Genomic DNA, 18,265 nt, shown 5'->3' with positions numbered 1-18,265 from the left:
GGGTGTGTTTCCTTTTTGTGTCTGTTTGTGCGATCTCGGAGTTAGTATAAACAAGTACGGGGTGCGTGGAGGTGCAGTACATTTGTTTGTGTTTTTGTGTTTGTGTGTGTTTTTGTTGTAGTGTGGATTGGACGATGGATGTGCTGTGTGGTGTATGGTTTGTATGTGTTCGTGATTGCTTTTCGTGATTGTGTGCTGTCTGGATTCTGGACGTTCGACTTTATGATTTCGAAATACTGAAATTCGGTATTTCAAAATTATAAAGTGACTCCATACATATATATATATATATATATATATATATATATATATATATATATATATATATAGGGTCCTCTTCGCATAGTTGACTTTTCATAAAGTTGACTTTCATATGGCCGAGACCATATGATCAACTTTTGAAAAGCTAACCATGGGGAACTGCTATCCCCGCACAGTGCAGAATGGGAACATTTCTCACTTCCACACTGTAGTGTGATCTCGGAGTTGATATATTTAAATTACTGGGGGTGTGGGGGGCTGAGCCCCCCACGGGGGATGCAGGGGGCAGAGACCCCCTGCAAACAATTTAAGGTGTTTGTTGTGTGTTTATGTTTACTTTACATAGTTGGCATTCTGAAAGTCGATCATATGGTCTCGGCCATATGAAAGTCGACTTTCTGAACTGTCGACCATGTAAAGTAGACATATATATATATATATGGTTTACTATCACAATGCCGACGCAGCACGTTATGAAGTATTCGAACAACAGATGTTCGAATACATCATATTTCGGCAGGTGATGTGAGGGAACATTACCATTGTGAATGGACTGTGCATACGCAATTCTAACGTTCGCTCATGTGAGGATCATGATGCAGTGCGGTTAGGGAAATACATCCCTTTCCTCACTGTAGTGCGATCTCGGAGTTGGAATATTAAGGTAGGGGGGGTGTGGGGGGCGCAGCCCCACAGGTGCAGGGGCTTGTCCCTGCATAACTGTGAGTTTAGGCTAGGTAGGTAGGTAGTTATGGGACGGGTGGGAGTGCTGTGTATTGCCGTAAATGTCGCGAGCGACATTTTCGACAATACACAGCTGTTTTCGACTTTAGGTTAATTTGGAAATGTTCATTTCCGATGTATAAATTTGAAAATGCAGACACATTTTTTTCTGATTTTCGAATTTATGATAGTAAACCTATATATATATATATATATATATATATTTACACTCATTCACACACACACACACACACACACACACACACACACACACACGCAGGTGTGTGTGTGTGTGTTGCCATATACAATATATCATACACATCTTGAATGTATTAAAATCCCAATAAAAAGTTGATAATATATACATGAACTATAGTTACATTTGTAAGTAACTGTTTTTGTTATTCTATGTTAAGTAGTGCATCACTACAATGAATAAATGTGCTAGTTAAGCATAGTTCTCATCCGCTTAATAAAAGAAATCTGGACAAAGCCTGACATAATGGAGGGATAACAGACCCAAAATAGGTATAGATTTAAATATTGCTCCTTTAAATTTAGAAATGTGCTAGAATATCGAGGTTGTGTTAACACACATTTTTTTGAAGAATATGAAGTCTGAAACTCAAATATATGTAATCCATAGGTTCATAGATTAGTACAAGTCTAACTACCCTGGTGGGCCAATTTGAGCCTAGCCAGTTATCCCCCCTGAGAATCAAAGCCTGCACTTTGTGTCTGTAAGGTAAACACCTTAACCAGTATGCCAGTCTCTTATTTAGTAACTTCAATTCTGACATCATCCCAGTAATTTGGCAGGAAAAAACCCCACAAATTTTATCAGTAACAGATGAAAAACATGTGGCAGAAATCTGAACATTCTGCAAAAATCTGGACAGCTGTATGTTACCAAGACTGGGTTTATTTAATTTTATTTATTTATTTATTTATATATTTACTTATTTGGATTTGGTTACCTGGGTAGGGCTCTGATTAAATCTGACCAATGTCCGACTCAGCTGGGGACATACCTATGTGGTTGTTTAAAGGATACTTATTTTGTGAAAAGGCAAAAGCATGCGAGTGTAATGCACAAATGTGAAATGTGTGCTTAATACCTCTCAACCTCTTAGTGCAAGAAATCTGGACAAAGCCTGACCAAATGGAAGGACAAAGGCTCAAAAATAGGGGCAGATTTTAAATAGTAATGTTATAAACTTAGAAACTTGCTAAAGTTACAGGGTTTGTGTTAACATACATGTTTGAGGGATTTATATTGGGATATATTGTCAAAATCGCAATCAAAGCCTGTACACACTGTTCCTGCACTTTAGGCAGCAACCACAAACAAAATGTAGCAAACCCTATCCAACCCAGTATACTCCACAATGACATAACGAGAAAGGACCAGTCTATCTACCTCTCCTCTGTCCAAGACAAAATGCTATGCCCACCCTGTATAATAGTTACTACCCTCATTATTATGGCACACATAACCTCTTACCATCACTTAAATAGCCGCAAGTCCTCAATAAAATACCCCACTTACCCAATCACACACCTTTACTACTAATACCCCCATCTATTTACAGCCTCTCACATTTCAACCTTGCACCACCATTCAGAATACCCCTATCAACAAAATACCACAATTTCATATCAAAATACATAAGAACTATAATTCAAATAGCATCTCAAATCATACTAGGTGGTGACATCCACCCAAATCCCGGCCCTATTAACAACAAGACCACCCCCAACAACCAGCCACAAAACATTCTCAATTTCCCCAGAAAACCCTCAGACCTCCTAATACCCATCAACATAAGAAGCATACTGAATAAAATATCAAAACTACATGCCACACTGGCCCTATACTCTCCTGACATAGTTTTTCTCACAGAGACATGGCTAAAACCATAAAACATCCTATTGATATGATAGATAACCACCCAATAAAACTCACTGATGCAGAAACAATATTCACCAAACAAATAATCAACTCCATAAAGCAATTTAATCGGTATCTACATACCCCCCGGTAACAATACTAACATAGTTGAAACCCTCCTAAACTGGGCATCCCAAAACATCCCCCAAGAAACTATCATAACGGGTGACTTTAACATCAGCTGGAGTGCCTGCGACGCCCCCCCACACCAATAACGACATAAACCTACATGGTTTCAATCAATTAATCAAAACCCCAACCTGAATAGATAAAACATCAAAAGAGGATACTCACTAAATCAGCCAACAGAATCATACCTCTCTGGTCTCCTCCCAGATACCCTCAGTGATCCTTTCCCCACCTTCACACTAAGGCACCATACTAACCCAATTAAATAGTCCATTTTCAAGGAAATTCGATATACAAAACATTTCAAAGCTCAAGACTTTATATCTGCACTAAATCAATGCCTCATCAATGCCACATCTCTCCCCGAAGTCAACACAAGAATCCTTTGCCTCTGTCGAAACCTGGCTAAATAACTCTCAACTAATACTACCCCCAATCAAAAAAAAAAAAAATAACAGTTAATGAAATTCCATCCTGCAGAAGCCATATTCCCCAGTCATCCATCCACAATATACTCAGCTAACAACACCCCAATCACACCTGTCTCGCATACCAAGCTGCTAGGAGGCATCATAGATCACAATATGAAATCTAATTTGCATATCTCACATACCATAACAAGTCCATAAAAAAACTCGGAACCCTATATAGATGCAAAAAGTACCTCACCAACAACAGTAAGCGCACCATCACTAGATATGCCTCCCCTATACTCATCTATTCAAATAAATCAGACTTAACCAAGCTAAAGAGTTGTTACAATAGTTTGCTACAGAGTCACCTTATAGTACACATCACTGCCTAGCACTCAAGCAAACCTTCTCAAACCAACTGACAATAGCCCACCAAATCCTACATAATTCCAAAAATAAACTTGTGCATTACAAGGCCTGCTGAAGACCTACTCCAATAGACGCACACTAAGATCTACAAACCAAGCATTAGCCGATGTAACCAAAAGCAAGAATAGCTCAGGGGACTCCCTCTACACCTGCTTTATCGCTAAAACATGGAATAGCATCCCCCTGGAAATCAGGACCACTGAAAATAAAACGAACTTCAAAAAAAAAAAAACTCCTCCGATCCCATTTACATAAGTCGTGCATCTGTAGCTGTATAGAACCTGGATAGCTCCCAAAAACAAATCTACAACATATTCAGCTATACCTAGTCACTATCCCCATCATTATATAGTAAAGTCCACCAACTGATACTGCTGAACCATATATACCTACAGCTTACTGTTTCTTATATATATACTGCATGCATTTGCTACTGTAAGCAAATTGGATACATTTAAATCAGTAGCGTTTTCGCCTCACAATAAGACGCTGTCCGGTTTGATTCTCAGCTAGCGCGTCTTCTGCGTGGAGACATGCGTGAATGGGCGTACCTTCGTTGAAGGTTTGCGTCAGGGCTGGTAACTCGGCACGTAAAAATCAACTGCCAATCATTAGCGGACCTGAGTTCCGCGGTGGCGACCCCTAACCGGTAAAAGTCGAAAGACACAAACAAATGTAGCTTAACCGAGTAAACATACATCACCTCCTTTCTTTTGTTCTGTACTCAACGTGTTTTGCTGTATGTACAAACCACTATATTAACTGTTACCAAGTACTTGTCTGTACCATCCAACTGCACTTAAACGTTCATGTACTTTATTGCATGTCTATTAAATGCTGAAATTGTTTTTCTTCTGTATTTAAAGTACCTGCGTTTTAATACAGCTACTGGTATAATCTTTGCTGAGCTTTTCTCCCCGGGCCTCCGCTGAAAATGGCCTTCTTGCCCAGTTCCTCTCTCCCAAACAAATGTAAAAAAATAAAATAATTAAATAAATTTGAAGTCTGAAACTCAACTGTATGTCTTTATTTCATGACTTCAGTCCTCGGATAAACCCAGTGACTTTTCCGGAAAACCCCAATTTTTTTGAGGTACAGAGCAAAAATATGAGTCAAAAATCTGGACATTCTACGAAAATTTGGCAGCTTGCAGGAATGTAAACATTTCTCCAGGAATTTTAAGGCAGACTTTATTGCTATCATGTGATATATGTGATGTCATCAGTTTTGTATAACCACATAATTAATTACTGTAAATTAAAGGCGGTTGCACACTTTGCATAATTGATTTTTCAAAAGCAGCTTGTTGTTTGGTAAGTTGTGTAATACTTTTCTTTTACCAATTTTATATTTGAAGTATCTGGATTTCGTGTTGTGCTTTTTTTACGGCTTGTACTATACATTTTTAAGTAGCCTTTCTTGGTTCTCATTGGAATGGCAAACTCTTCATTTCTGGCAGTCCCGGGACTTACTTCCAGCCTCTCAGTTCAACGACAAAGCAATCCAGAGTTGTTTGTGTAGACTCAGAAAGGGCATATTTTCACTTTTTGGAGTATGCCAAGAAGTTAGTCTGACGCATTACTAATGTGTTAATGTTCTGAAAAATATATTTGAAAAGTAGGGCGTGGCAACTTGCAGCCTATTTACTATCTAAATATTATATTTTTTATTGCATATGGGATGGGGATCTGATTTCTAGTATAGAATGCTAATGAGTACAGGCCTACGTTGTTGTAATAACAGATAAAGTGGAAAAAGCTTTGTCCGTTTGGAAATAACTGCTAAGGAGCTATTTTGAAATGCTTTTTTGTAGCAATGTTATCTGGCGACCGAGTTAATCCCCTAATTGGCGACCGAGTTAATACCCAATTGCCCCCCCCCCCCCCCAGTCGAATACCAACATTGACAAAACAGTCCTCGGTTTGAGGAAAAAAAGCAGGAAGAAATTGCATTCATACTTTGTTGGAATGCGCCCCTCCTTGCTACAGTAACCGTAACAAAGAGGTTTGTTGAGCTGCTACATTGTATCAATGTGCTCCTTGCAACAATTCCTGGCTGAAACCCACAAAATGGCAAAGTGCTTTTACCGCTACAGGCAGTGATTTAGGAAGGTTCAAGCTGTGAATCCTTCACCAGTCAGCGCCCTTCCAAACCCCCTAATTAATTAGTCCCCTGGCAGTCGGCCCTTCGAAACCCCCTAATTAATTAGTCCCCCAGCAGTCGGCCCTTCGAAACCCCCTAATTAATTAGTTCCCCGGCAGTCGGCCCTTCGAAACCCCCTAATTAATTAGTTCCCGGCAGTCGGCCCTTCGAAACCCCCTAATTAATTAGTCCCCTCCGGCAGTCGGCCCTCTCGCTTCACTTGCAAAGTAACGTTTACGGTTTGCCTCCTTGTAGTAAAAATAGTCGGCAAAATTTTAGGTGCGTCGTGTACTACAGCCACCAGGAAAGAAAGGTTCTAGGTTATTAAAGTTACGTGTCATAAACCCTGGTTAAAGTATTTGATAGTGGAATCACATTTTCAGCTATCTTGAATTATTACAGTGCAATTGCTTAGTCTTAGGACAGAGTTCATGGATGTAAAGTGTGGTGCCAGCTATGTTTTAAAAGAATCCTGCTTTAATAGAGGTCTTACTGAATCAGTCTCACCAAAATCGGATGAAACAACATATTTTCATGGCTGGCTTAGATTAACTATTTAACTCTGTCCAGGTAGACCAGCTACATTTGTAAGCAAAAATGGAATTCTATTTGTCTTTACTTATTTTGAACCAGAGTGTAACAGTATTGCCCTTCAGGACATTTCATCCTAGCTGAATTGAACAATTCTGTCCCACTTCCCTCTAGTTTGTTGTAATTCCTGATGTTTTACTTTCTGTTAACTTTTTGAAAAGTAGACCGTCCCTTAGTAAAAGCATATGTTTCTTACTAACAGTACTTGATGCTGCTGTTTTAAGATTTTGATAACCCAGCTATACTGTCTTCCAGAACATTATGTGCGTTCTTGAGGTCCAGTAACTACACTGAATGTTATGTTGTCCTATCTCACCTTCATTCTTGCTGGTTGGGTTCTGAGCCAAGATTCGGCTCAGACTCAGCCGTATACCAAAGCTCGAGAGCTTCTACTGGCTTGAGGTTATAACCTAACACATGGTGCTTAGCGGCTGTTCCCCAGATCTCGTTTGCTGCTTGAAGCTTTGGGATTGTCTTCTCTGGCTCAGGCTAGTAAAATTTAGTATTATACTCCTGTTTTTTGTATAATTTTTCCTAAAACATACTACTATTTCTTCTTAGTTTACCATTCCCAGTTATAATATAGTGCCTTTTTGTGTGATTGTATTATTCTTGGATATATTTTCCTTCTGGTTGGCCTTTTGGGCCTTGTTTTTCTCTCTTCCCCTTATCTAGTTAAAGAATCCGTTTCAGTTAAGAGGATTCTTTCACCTTCTTTCCTTAAGGAGTCACCGTTTTAAATTAGTGGCATCTCCTTTGGTTGGAGGAGATTGTCGTTTAATTTAGAGATTTCTCCTCCTTCCTGTCCTTTCCATTTTTTCTTGTATTAAAAAAGAAAAAAAAAAGCCTTTTCGATCTTTCTTCTACCTTTTATAGTAGGTAAAATTTACTTTTGTGTTAGTTTTTTCACAAATAAACCTGTCTAAAGAATCTGTTAAGGAGCATAAACAATCTGGATTTAAAAAGTGATTCATGCACTCAGAAAATGCCTATAACAGACAAACAAGTTGTCTGCTGTCTAGGACCAGAACATCTGCAAGACTTCTGCTCCATTTGTCATAACTTCAGTACAAGGGCCTTACAGGAGAGAAAAAATGAGCTCATTTTATGGGGCTTGTTGAAAGTTGCAGAAAGTAATTGGACCTCAGAACTGGATATCTAAAAAAGCTGCTTTGTCAGCTCCTGTGTCTGAGCTGTTAAACAGTTTAAAGATGCAGCATTCTCGGATCTGAAAGTTATCGGTTCCGACAAATCTGGTCCTCTCTCGTTTCCATTTTGTCTCCTCAGAAACATTGCAGAGCTGAAAAAAGAATCTGTCACCATCCTTGGAACCTGTTCATTCGGTGCTGCAATCTCCTTTGCTACAGTCTGTGGCAGGTAGCCTCAAATCATCAAGCCATTCCTCTCAATCATCCAGATTATTGGATGATGTGGAGCAGGTTGTGAAGAGGTTGCTCCAGACCTGGGCCCTAGCAGAAATTCTCTCGAGCCCAGCCCATCAGATCATGGAGCCAACAACTGTACCTCGGATAACGTCGATTCCTCCTCCGACTCGGACAAGTTCGGAGCCAGAGAGTATGGAAGTCATTTTGCTGGAACCTGCGGAGCCAGTAATCACTCCTGATATCTCTGCTGCAACATCTGCTCCTATCCTGTCGATGTTGTCTTCCATCGAGGGATCTGGGGATCGATACTCCGAGTCGGAACTGACTCTCCCACTCAGTGCTTTGGCTCAGGTGAGTTTGGGTCCCACATCAGCCTTGGAGCTGGAGAGATCTCCCAGCCCCTCGGGATGGAGTCTCTGCTGGCCCAGGATCACGGTGCCTTTGTAGTGATGCAGAGTGTGCTCTTCACTGAGTCTGCTCCATGTTTGGCTCTAGCCTCTCTTCCCCATAAAGGGCCAGTGTCCACCTCTTCATCATCCCTCCATCACCCCCAGAGTAGAGTCAGTGACCCAGGAAACTCCAATGGGTGGAACCTCCTCTTCTGATACCTCCCCGCTACATCCCCCTGAGGTGCTCCCTCGGAAGAGACAGTGCAAGAGGAAGCACATAGACTCCCCTGAGTATTATCACTTCTGATACTGACTTGGAGGATTCAGAAGGGTCCCCATGGTCACCCTCTGAGGATGTCTCTTTTTCAGACATCCTGGAGATCCTTAAGCAGAGGGGTGGCTGGAAGTCCCTTTTTCCTTCTGAAGACAAGTCTGTATACCTGGAGGCCTTTTGGCTCTCGCCCCTCCACCTCTTGGGTGTCTCCATGTTTCTACCCTCTCCTGGGTGTAGTTAATTGAAAGGTGTGGGACTCTCCAGAATCAGTGGACCCCATTCTGTGGAGGCCAAATAAATTTATTATGGCCCCAGAGGGCAGACAGTATCTAACTAAGGGAGTTCCAGTAGATGCGATGGTGGTGAGGAGTTAGCTGAAACTTCTGCATCTGTCCAGCCACCAAACAAGGAGTCTCACGGGATGCCTACTTTCTCTTCAGCGGCCTTTACTTTGTGGTCACTGAATTATTTATCACATTTCACCTGACTTCAGAGGTATTTCCTAAAAGAGATGGGAGATGCCCTACAAGGTGCTACAGCCCAGGATTTATTGGATAAGATTAATTCTCAGCTTACAACTTACAACATTAACCTCCATAACTAATTCCTCCATGTGCCTTATTTCCTATGCAGCCGATGGAGCGAGCAGGGCAGCAGGCATAGGAATAGCTTTTTGGAGACATTCCTGGATGCACCTTTGCGAATTTGCAGAACACTTCAGATTTTTCTTCATTGATGCCCCCCTTGATGGCTTGTCCTTGTTCGGGCCAAAAGTGAGAGAGACCTCCACCAGGAGCCAACAAGATGGTAAGACTCAGAACATCGGAGTCCATTTTTCTGCCCCTACCAGACCCTACTCTAAAGGTCTGAAGAGTGGAAAGATGTGATTCTGGAAAGTCCAAAGGAGCCTTATCTGATGCTTGTGGTGATCCTTTCCCCAGGGGCAGAAGGGGAAATAAAGGAAGACACCATCCATGCAGCAGAGGGGGTCCGCAGAACCAGGGTGACAGAGATGCTTTCTCTGGTCAGCTCTTCCAGCAATCCTGAAAGGAGGCCCGACTGTCCACCTCTGGAGGCAGTCAAGAGGGAGGCTATCACTGTACCCAGAAGTCTGTCTGAGAATGACTCAAGACAAATGGGTAACAGTCCATTATATCCAGGGGTTACAACATTCCCTTTCACTGTTCACCTCATCCATCAAAGTTTATTCCAGACATTCCACCTGGTCAACGGGATCAAGCAACACTAGAAATTCAAACGTTGCTAGAAAAAAGTCATCCAAAAAGTCCCTGCAGTCCAGCTAGGACCCAGAATTTACTCACTTTAGTTCCAAAAACAACAGGGGACTGGAGACTCACATTGGATCTCAGCAGACTAAACAAGCCAGTGAAGAAGTCAAAGTTCTGGATGTTAACACTGCAGTCTATACTCCCATTTCTGGGACAATTGGATGTGCTCATTAGATCTTCAGGACGTGTACTACCACATAAAGATGTTAACACTGCAGTCTATACTCCCATTTCTGGGACAATTGGATGTGCTCATTAGATCTTCAGGACGTGTACTACCACATAAAGATGGACAGGTGCTCCAGAAGATTTCTACCCTTCCAGCTGGGAGCCAGTCATTACCAGTTCAGAACTCTGCCCTTTGGACTCACCACAGCCCCCAGAGTGTTTTATCAAATGCATGGCAGTAGTCACGGCTCATCTGAAACGTCAAAGATACCAGGTGTTTCCATACTTAGACGACTGACTCCTAACTGCCACCACCAAGCAGCTACTAATCAAAGCCAAGGACTACACCATCCATCTATTCTCAAAACTAGGCATTACTATAAATGCACTTGGCAAAACTGCCTCAAGAAAGGATTCAAACATTATGCAGTCAAGTGCTTATCTTGCTCAACAAGAAAAAAGTACAGGCAAGATTTGTCCTCAAGGTCCTAGGCTCTATGGCAGTGACAATAACACTAGTCCCCCTGGCATGACTTCACATGCAAATATTACAGTGGCTGCTCTTTGCTCAGTGGTCCATACAGGAGTTACCCATGTCTCATGAGATTCTCATTACAGACTCCTGCAAGAGGGACCTGCTTTAGTGGATCCAGTCCACTCTGGTAACAGTGGGCAGACTGTTTGTACTTAACCTGTCTCTACAGTAACCATGCATCCTAGATAGGGTGGGGGGCATTATCTGGGACAGACGGTCCAAGGGGTTTTGAAAGATCATGAGTACCATTTGCACATCAGTGTCCTGGAGATGAGGGTGGTGCTTCTGGCGTTGCAAGCATTTCAAAAGTCTCTTCCCATGGGGACTATTGCAGTTCAAACAGGCAATATGTCGGTGGTATGGTACATCAAACAGGGAGGAACCAGATCCTTTCCCGCGTTGAGGGGCCCAGAGAGTTTGGCAATGGGTGATATCATCTTGATGCTTTCTGACGGTAACACACATCCCAGGGAAATCCAGCATCATAGCAGACAGGCTAAGCAGAGCTATTCTCATGCCTCATGAGTGGTCCCTGAATCAGGAAGTTGTGAATCAAATTTTTTGCAAATGGGGCCAGCCTTGCTGCGACCTTTTTGTCACTCCCTTCAATGCCAAATGCAGCAACTACTTTGCCTCATTTCCCCTCCAGGAGAGTCACTTAGGGATGCACTCACCCATGATTGGCCCCGGGACTTCTTTATGCTTTCCCCCCATTTCCATTGATTCTGAAGGTTATTTAGAAAGCCAAGTCATTGAGTCGCAGGTTAATCCTCATCGCGCCGTACTGGCCTTGTCAGACTTTGGCCCCACCTTCAGGAGGACCCATTGATCCTGGACCCAGTGCCGGATCTTCTGATGCATCAGTCAGGAATGCTCCATCCTGCCCTTCAGAACCTCAAGCTGACAGCTTGGTTCTCCACTTTCAATCTTAGCCAGGCTTCCAGAATTATCCCCGGCAGTGCGCCACATTTTGATCTCCCTGCACAAAAAGACAAGTAGGAAACTTTACGCAAGCAAATGGAAGAGGTTCTCTTGTTGGGCGGACAAAAAACACCTAGATCTTTTACAGCCTCTATACCTGCAATTTTGAAATTCCTGACAGAAATTTTTAATCAAGGAGCAGCGGCGGCAACTATTAAATTTCAACTAGCTGCTATATCTAATTATCATGTGGGGGAACTTGGATCCAATGTAACGTCCCGCAAGTTATACAAGGCCTTCCTCAGGGGTACTTTCCTGTTAAGACCTCCTCCCCCATGGGATCTAAATTTAGTATTATCAGCATTGATTCTTCGTCCCCTTCGAACCAGCATCCTCTTGTTCTTTAAAATTTTTATCCTGGAAAACTCTCTAACTTCAGCTAAGAGGGTTTCAGAGTTGCAGGTCTTGTCCATCCATCCTCCCTATTTGATCTTCCACAATGAGAGTTTCCTTCCGAACAAATCCCTCCTTCTTACCAAAATTCTGTTCTGAAACAAATTTTAAACCAATCTATAGAATTGCTTGTGTTTTTTCCTAATTATAACAACAAGGCAGAATATAAGCGTCAGCAATTGGATGCACATAGACAACTGTTCTTTTATTTACACAGGACAAAAGATTTGAGAAAATCTGATCAATTGTTTGTGTCCTATTCAGAAACAAAAAAGGCCAGGCAGTCTCAAAAGTTACTTTGTCCAAATGGCTTACTGAGACTATCAAATATGTCTATCACTCTCTTAATAAAGAACCGCCAGGGAAAGTGAAGGACATTCAACTAGAGCCGTGTCTACTTCCATTGCCGTTCAATCCAGACTTCCATTGGATTCAATTTGTACTGCTGCTACATGGGTCAATCCTCACACCTTTATCTGTCATTACAAAGTAGATGTGGCCTCCCGGAACAGGGCATCCTTTGGTTCCACTGTCCTGAAGAGTTTATTCCCTTGAGCCACCTAAGAGAAAGGTGCTGGAGACTCTGTCCCAACCAGCAAGAATGAAGGCGAGATAGGACATCATAGCATAAAGAAGTTATGTACTCGCCATAATGTTCCATGTTTGTTGTCCAGTATCTCACCTTCTTTTTTGCATCACACCCAGCCACACCCCTCTTGGAGGATCTAGAGGAATTTTTACAATTGGCAAATAGTCTGACTGATCTTGCCTTCCTTTTACCTGTATGAGCAATATATTTCATATATTTTCTCTTTCTGTATGTTAATCATATCATAGGGAGTTCTCTCCCTCAAACGAGATCTGGGGAACAGCCGCTAAGCACCATGGGATAGGTTATAGCCTCAAGCCAGTAGAAGCTCTCGAACTTTGGTCTGCAGACGAGTCAGAGCCAAGATTCGGCTCCAAACCCAACTAGCAAGAATGGAGGTGAGATACTGGACAACAAACAAGGAACGTTATGGTACTAACTTATTTTTATTTGTATACCTTGCCAACTGCTATGGCAAAATCCAATAGAATGCTGACATGCTAGGGCCTATGTTATGAGGATGCATTCTGCAGGCCAGGACCTCCAAGAATTACTCCTATGATATGGAGGAACATGTTTCCTTTTGTCTAATCCAATCCAATCCAGTTTTATACATGGGACAATTTCATTGGGTCCTGTCACTGCATAATTCCTGCTATGGAACTTCCATTTAATTTGGATGTTCCATCCTTCCTCATGCTGCCTACCATTTCCAAAACCAGATCCCTGTCTGAAAAGTGGTCCAGGTGAAAAAACAGAAATTCCATGTTATAACTGTGACAGTAGAAGTCCTGTAGTGAGCACATGCAGGTTGTCTTTCAAACTACGCATATGTATGCAGAGGTGTGCTTCCACCTGAAGATCGCCATTCTGTTATTTCAAGTAAGTATAAAGCTACAGGAAATGTATCCCCTGTCTGATGTGGTGTTTTTATATATTGCCCAATTTATAGTACCACTTCAGATGCAACATATTAGCAACATGGCTGGTTCACACATGCAAGCAAGATGTTTAGGCAGACAAACTGGAAAGAGGGGAACAGAGATAAGGAAGTAGAAATAAAAAGGTATAGTACAAAAAACACAGCTGCTGTTTGTACAAATATGGAAGACTATTCTAGCGCTACTGTATGAGCAATGGAATCGGACCATTTCCAGCAAGCTATTTGTTGCAGAAAAACAACTTTTAATGATCTGTTGGGGGGAATTATATGAGTAAATGTTATGTGTAAATGATCATATCAGGCAGCTCAATGCAGAGGAGTAAAGTGTAGCCCTGAGTTTGGTCCCCATGTTCTTAATTTGTGTAGTGCACGATTCTGAGTATGTCACATTCTCAGATGAAGTTGGCATGTCATCCTGAAAAAATAGGTTCACATGGCTAAAAAAGAAGCAAAAAGTAAAACAAACTTTGAAACCGTGCAAGGCATCTTTTTCAAAAAGGGCTTGCAAAATGCATGGCACACAAAAAAGATTCACAAAATTTTTTTTTTGTTTATTTATATACTAAGTACTTATTGATTAGTTTTAAAATATACTGGTCCTTTAATATTATTTTGGCGTAGCTGTTCCTATCCACTTTCCGTCAGGACATTCTGTATGTGTACCAACACATTCTTGAATTAGATAGAAAATGTAGAAATAATACAAATTATTGGCTTGAGTTGGTTTATAATTGTCTATTGTAGATGCTTTTATGTTTAATTTTTTGTGATTTTAATTTCCTGTACTTGGTTAAAATGATATTTATTCTTAATGTATTATAGGGAAATTCAAAATGGAACTAAAACATTGGAAGCAATATTGTACATAATGTAAATAGTGTGTGAAATGTATAATGGTTTGGCAAAACAATAAAAATGATTATTGAAAAAAAAATATATATATATATATATATATATATATATATACTGGTCACTTTGAATCACGTGTTAAGAGAGAGAACCCTTGAAACTGGGTGTATAAATAAATTTTTGTGCTGAAATGGTGGTTGTGTTACCTGTTCTTACTTAAGTTATACCTCTGCTCTCTTGATGCATTATCTTTGCTCGCTTTCCAACTGTTTAATTGCCTCTGCTAACTACATCACGTCTGTCTAGTGCTGCCAGTTATAGGGTGCGTTTAGAGTGTTGCAAACTGTTAAACTGCACTGAAATTTTGCTCCTTTCTGGTCAATATTTGTTCCCCCACCCCAAAGTAAAACGTGGTTACTTTCTTATTATATAGTGTTTAACTTACTACCAAACATTTGCTTACATGCTGACTCTTGACTATATTGTGGGCAACACCACCATCTAGTGGTGAAATAAATTAATTACCATAGCCTTGCCTGCTCTGTGTGTATTTAAAAGCATTATTACAACCATACCAAAATTATGGCCAAGAAGTAAATAGAAATATAGTCTGTTTACTTCTGTAAAGGTTCTTGCAAACCTAGCACTGTCCTACCCTTTAATTGCCCTTACACAGTCTGTGGCTTTGTTTATGCTTACTTTTTCCTCCTGAAATACCTGCTCAATTGTCTACCTCTTTCATATTTTTCCTCCTACTGTGTGTGTGTGTGTGTTAGGCTTGCCACCCCTTCGGTTTTTTTCCGGACTATCAGGAAATCAAACTGATTCTCAGTGTGTGTGTGTGTATATAAAAGTCGGGCCATCAGTGTAATACCCCCCTCCCACATACTGAGCCAACCAGAGACTCAGTCCAAGAAAAGCTAAAAGGTTCTGTGGACAAACAAGCATCAAGTGAAATTTCCAGCAAGGTATCAGTATCTGTGCTTCACCCTTCGGCCTCGCTGTGCTCCTCTACCCTGCCCCCACTACCTGTACTTTTATAAATCCCCTGACTCCTCCCAACCCAACACCACTCCAATCACAATATACTTGCTCACCTGTAATCCACATCACCTAAACCCTCAGCACCTCCTATAATACTCTTCACAGCATCTCTCCCTGTAACCCCACTTGCCCTACTAATCTCTGTCTCCTGTCTCACCTATCTCACTCTTTTTCTCAACTCTAACCATAACCCTCATACACACACCACTGCATCCTACCATCTACCTCACTTTCCACCCTACTCGTCCATCTCACATGAACTCTTTACCACCAACACAACCTATTTATTCAAACCTAAAGTGCTCCCAACCCCGCCAGTACTCTACTTAAATATCTTACTAGAAAAGCTTTAGTCTCACACAACCCAATCTACCCTTGCCCAACACACTACCTCACACTTCTACTCCACCACCTCTCTCTCACTAGCTGGTGACATCCATCCCAACCCCGGAACCATTTCTAACACTAATCTCACCAAACCCTCCACTCAACCTACAAAATCAAAGTCTTTTCACCTCACTACACTTAATGCACAAAGCCTTAAAAACAAAATCCCTAACCTGCATGCCTGGCTCTTCCATAACCATCCTGGCATAACCGCCATTTCTGAAACAGAGCTGAAATCCTATATAAAAGATAGTGAACTCCTACCACCAGGTTTCCAAATAATTTGCAATGACAGAGCCCACAAAAAGGTGGTGGTGTAGCTATAATCTATCCCTCCTACCATACCATAACTCCCTACTCCAAGTCAATAACCCACCTTTGTCAATGATGAAATTATAACTGGTTTATTAAAAATAAATAACCACAAGTCCATATGTATCACTGCCCTCTAAATTCCCCTGGGTGATAAACATCAAAACACTAGAAAACATCCTGCCATGGTTTTCCTCCAATATAAAAAATGAAACCTATATACTCAGTGATACCAACATCAACTGGACCACTATTGACTCGGAAGCCCACTTCCCACCCAGTCAACCTCTATAACTTCTCCCAACTTATACACTCTCCAACCAGACCAAATAAAGATGGTACCTCTGGAACCATCATTGACTGGATCCTAACAACTCACCCTAATCTTATAACCAAAGCCAGAACATTACCTGACCCACTCAGTGATCACCTTCCAGCCTTTGCTGACCGTCTCCCATCTCCACTACAAAAACACCACTACACCCAAACTCTCAACCTCTCCTTTTTCAACCATCTCACTTTCTCTGAATGCCTAAAGCACACTGACTGATCCCCCTTAAAAACCCTTCCACTAGCTGATGCTGTCTCCTATGGTAACAACCTATTCCTAACCCTTCTTAACCAGCAAGCCCTCCTCCCAGACCAAACGCATCAAAACCAATCCTTCCCATGGTTATCAAAAGAAACTAAACTAGCCATGCAACAAAGGGACAAAAAATGGAAACTATCAAAAACATAAAAATCCCAGCACCTTCCCAGACTTCAAACAATTATGTAACTCCACAAAAAGACCACAAAGCCCAGTATTCTAATCTTCAGACCATGCACTCAACAAATCCAAAGAAAATCTGGGACTCCATATCATCCTTGTTGCAGCCTGGCAAAAAGGAAAACCCTAGCCCAAACCCCAAACTCTCAGGCCTTGAAACCGCCAGCCAGTTCAATTCATTCTTCATAGAATGCATAGCTAAGCTGTGACCTCCTTCCCTCCCCCATCCCCTTTAGCCCTCACTTCCACCCCAACCACCTACCCTCCTCCTCATCCTTCCTCCCATCCCCACAAGCACTATAAAAAAAAGTTTCTCCTACAACTCAAACCTTGTCACAATGCACCCGACAATCTTCCATCTATCTTCCTCAGACAATCTGCAGACAACATAGCCTATCCCATCTCTATTCTTATAAATAGATCCATAAAATAGTCATATGTCCCTTCTATCTGGTGACATGCTTGTATCATCCCCTTACACAAAGGTGGTAAAAATGCTGATACCACCAACTTCAGGCCTATTGCCGTCCTTTCCCCTCTTTCTAAAATACTAGAAAAATCTATCCAGGCTCAACTCATGCCACACCTAACCCAAAACAATCTCCTCTCCCCTACCCAACATGGCTTCCACCTTGGCCACGGCACTATGACTGCCCTTCTTTCCTTTCTTGAAACCATCAACCTCAAACATGACCTAGGCAAATTCATCTCCACACTGTTCCTAGATTTGTCAAAGGCCTTTGACACCGTCTCCCACACCCTAGTTGTATTCCAGCTCTCCACCCTACAACTCTCTCCCAGCACCATAACCTGGTTTTCCAGCTACTTGTCCAACAAGCAGTCCATTGGAAAACTTCAACCTCCCCCTTCCTTCCTACACCCACTGGTGTCCCACAAGGTTCAGTTCTTGGCCCTCTACTTTTTAAGATATTTATAAACAACTTTCACCAATCCATCCCACAATCATCTGTCATTGAGTATGCAGATGACTCTACAATCATCTGCTTGCCCCCTCTCCCTCTGAACTACAAGCCAAAACCCAGCTTGCTTTCTTTAAATACAGAAACATGGATGCATTCCAACCATTTGGCTCTAAACGCAAACGAAACAAAGCTAATGATTTTTCCCCCACCAAAAACTCCTCCATTGATAAAACCTGTTTCTCCATACAGATCCAAAACACCCCTTGAAATCATTCCCAGCACCAAACTTCTCTGCATTATCATCGAAGAAGAACTTAAATTTTATACACATCCATTCCACTGTCAAGAAAACCCACCAAAAGATAGGTTTCCCCTATAGACACTACTGCTTCCTCA

General features: G+C 41.6%; 1 protein-coding gene across 1 annotated transcript in view; it reads left to right on the top strand.

The window, feature by feature from the left end:
* Positions 1–5,131: 5,131 nt before the first annotated feature.
* Positions 5,132–18,265, top strand: part of LOC122794670 (probable N-acetyltransferase camello) — a 180,489-nt gene continuing 167,355 nt past the window's right edge. The window contains exon 1 of the mRNA XM_044063294.1: positions 5,132–5,219. The gene's annotated coding sequence lies outside the window, so the exon portion shown is untranslated. The remainder of the gene's footprint in view (positions 5,220–18,265) is intronic.

The sequence above is a fragment of the Protopterus annectens genome, chromosome 2.part1, assembly GCF_019279795.1.
Source record: "Protopterus annectens isolate FY-2018-M chromosome 2.part1, PAN1.0, whole genome shotgun sequence".
Taxonomy (NCBI): Eukaryota; Metazoa; Chordata; order Ceratodontiformes; family Protopteridae; genus Protopterus; species Protopterus annectens.
The sequence above is the reverse complement of the archived record's forward strand: the minus strand, read 5'-3'. Positions and strand labels throughout refer to the sequence as shown.